The sequence below is a fragment of the Rhinopithecus roxellana genome, chromosome 8 (assembly GCF_007565055.1).
Source record: "Rhinopithecus roxellana isolate Shanxi Qingling chromosome 8, ASM756505v1, whole genome shotgun sequence".
In the NCBI taxonomy this organism is placed as follows: domain Eukaryota; kingdom Metazoa; phylum Chordata; class Mammalia; order Primates; family Cercopithecidae; genus Rhinopithecus; species Rhinopithecus roxellana.
Window position 1 is genome coordinate 118,139,710 of NC_044556.1, and position 3,590 is coordinate 118,143,299.

A 3,590-nucleotide genomic window follows, 5' to 3' on the forward strand; every position below is an offset into this window, starting at 1 on the left:
CTAGGGAAGCAGAGGTGGGAGGACTGCCTGAGCCAAGGGAGTCAAGGCTGCAGACAGCTATGACCATGCCACTGCACTTCAGACTAAGCAACAGAGCTAGACCCTGTCTGTTAAGAAAAAAAACAACAAAACCCAAAAAAACCTAAAAATAGAAGTACCCTATGATCCAGCAGTCCTACTGCTAGGAATATACTCAAAAGAAAGGAAATCAGTATATTGAAGAGATACCTGTACTCTCATGTTTGCTGCAGCACCATTCACAATAGCCAAGATTTGGAAGGAACTTGAGTGTACACTAACAGACAAACGGATAAAGTAAATGTGGTACAGGCTGGGAGCGGTGGCTCATGCCTATAATCCCAGCACTTTGGGAGGCCGAGGCGGGTGGATCACAAGGTCAGGAGCTTGAGACCAGCCTGGCCAAGATGGTGAAACCCTGTCTCTACTAAAAATACAAAAATTAGCTGGGCGTGGTGGCGGGCACCTGTAATCCCAGCTACTAAGGGAGACTGAGGCAGGAGAATCGCTTGAACCCAGGAAGCGGAGGTTGCAGTGAGCCAAGATTGCGCCACTGCACCAGTCCAGCCTGGGCAACAGAGTGAGACTCCATCTCAAAAAAAAGAAAGAAAAAAGAAAATGTGGTACATATATGGAATGAAGGACTATTCGGTCACAAAAAAGAATGAGATCCTGTCATTTGCAACAACATGGATGGAACTGGAGGACATTATGTTAAGTGAAATAAGCCAGGCACAGAAAAACTTTACACATTCTCTCTCATTTATGGGAGCTAAAAATTAAAACAATTGAACTCATGGAGATAGAGAGTAAAATGATGGTTACCAGAGGCTAGGAAGGGTAGTAGAGAGGGGCAGAAGAGGGGCAGAAATGGTTAATGGGTACAAAAATATAGTTAGACAGAATGAATAAAATCTAGTATTTGATAGCACAATAGGGTGACTACAGGCAACAATAACTTATTGTACACATGTAATCCCAGCACTTTGGGAGGTCAAGGCGGGTGGATCACAAGGTCAGGAGTTCGATACCTGCCTGACCAACATGATGAAACCCCATCTCTACTAAAAACACAAAAATTAGCCACGCATGGTGGTGCGTGCCTGTAATCCCAGCTACTCAGGAGGCTGAGGCAGGAGAATCACTTGAACTCAGGAGGCAAAGGTTGCAGTGAGCCAAGATCACGCCATTGCACTCCAGCCTGGGAAACAGAGCGAGACTCCGTCTCAAAAAAAAAAAAATTACTAAAAGAGTTTAATTAGAATGTTTGCAACACAAAAATATAATAAATGTCTAAGGTGATGAATATCCCATTCACCCTGATGTGATTGTTACACATTGCTTGCCTGTATCAAAATATCTCATATACCCCATAAATATGTCTATTGTGTACCATAAAAATTAAAAATAATTTTTTTTAATAAAAATAAATTTTAGATAGAAAACAAGACCCAGTCTTGGCCAAGGGAACCTCAGGAAAACCTTAAAAACTGAATTCCAGGCCAAGATGGGAAGAGAGGTCAGACACACCTCTATACCTTCTCCCTTTTAGAGTTGAGGCACAACTGACCAACATTAAGGTTAAACTAGAGATTATAAGACTGACAAAACACTCTGTAGCAATATGATACCATACTATAAACAAGACCTAGGCTGGGTGCAGTGGCTTACGCCTGTAATCCCAGCACTGTGGGAAGCTGAGGCAGGTGGATCACGAGGTCAGGAGCTCGAGACCAGCCTGGCCAATATGGTGAAACCCCATCTCTACTAAAAATACAAAAATTAGCTGGGTGAGATGATGTGTGCCTGTAGTCCCAGCTACTTGGGAGGCTGAATTGCTTGAACCAGGGAGATGGAGGTTGCAGTGAGCTGAGATCATGCCACTGCACTCCAGCCTGGGCGACAGAGTGAGACTCCGTCTCAAAAGAAATAAATAAATACAAACAAACAAGACCTATGGCCATGCAAGGCAAGGATTAAGTCCTGCCCTACAAACCATAAAATCTCATTAAATGGTTTTTTATGTGCAATGGTATAATGTGCCTTACTTTCCAACCTGACTGGTGTAGCATCACATGACAGATAGCAGACTCCCTTTTCTTAAGTATTCCCTTCTACTGACTTCAAGTCTTTAGACAAAGCTTAACACTGTTTTTTGTTTGTTTTTGAGACAAGGTCTTACTCTGTCGCCCAGGCTGGAGTGCAGTGGCACCATCTCAGCTCACTGCAACTTCTGCCTCCCGGGTTCAAGTGATTCTCCTGCCTCAGCCTCCCTACTAGCTGGGATTACAGGCATCCACCACTGTGCTCAGCGAAGTTTTGTATTTTCAGTAGAGACGGGCTTTTACCATGTTGGCCAGGCTGGTCTTGAACTCCTGACCTCGGGTGATCCACCCGCCTTGGCCTCCCAAAGTGCTGGGATTACAGGCTTCAGCCACTGCACCTGGCCTGTGTTTTTGTTTTTGTTTGTTTTTGAGACAGGGTCTTGCTCACCCAGGCATGAGTGCTGTGGCATGATCATGGCTCAATGCAGCCTCTGGGGCTCAAGATCCTCCCACCTCAGCCTCTCAAGTAGCCTGGGATTACAGGCAGATGCCATCATACACAGTTAATTAAAATGGTTTGTAGAAATGAGGCCTCACTATGTTGCCCACGCTGGTCTCAGATTTCTGGACTCAAGCAATCTTCCCACCTAGGCCTCCCAAGATGCTGGGATTATAGGCAGGAGCCACCTCGCCTGACCAAAGCTTAAATCTTTCAACAAATTGCTTATCAGAAAATCTTTCAATCCACTTATGATCTGTAAGCTTCTCCTTCAAGACATCCCACTTCCTTAGCCTGAACCAATGTATATCTTCCATATATTGACTTACTTTACCAGCAATTCCCAACTCCCTAAAATGTGTAAAACAAACAGTAACGCCACCGCTTCGGATGCTCTTTCTCAGGACCTGTTGGGACTATTCCGCGAGCCATGGTGACTCATATTGGTTGAGAATAAATCTCTTTAAAACTTTTTACAGAGTTTTTTTTTTCCATTAACAAAATCATCTCATTTTGAGGCAACTCAAGCCTAAAATCGTTAGATAAGCGGTTTGCCCAAGGATTCACACAATAGTGTTGCAAAAGCAGATTTAGCACGAAGTAGGCTGTGTTGTTTCCACTACACTGGGTGCCTACATGGCAAGTAGACCATGGAAGTCTTGGCATATCTACGAGGATACAGTTTTGATAGGAGTTGGTCATAGTCAAGAGTGGCTAGATGGCCACTTCTAAATCTTGTTGGTGCTAGATTTCCTAAACTCTGTGGGATTACTTCCTTTTTGACCTCAAAACAGAAAAATTTCCTCTGTAACACGATTCACTAACACACGAGATAATTACACTGCTTTGAGGTCTGTAAGGATCAAGTGAGAGCCGTCCTCCCCTTCCCTGGCAGTCCCTACAATCCTTCGAGATGACGTCACCCAACGAGTTCACGAGGGCCGTGCGGTCCTAACCACACCTTCTGCAACCCAAGTGCCTCCCCTCAGACTTTCTGCTTTTTCCTTTTTTCCGGAGCGTCGTAACGT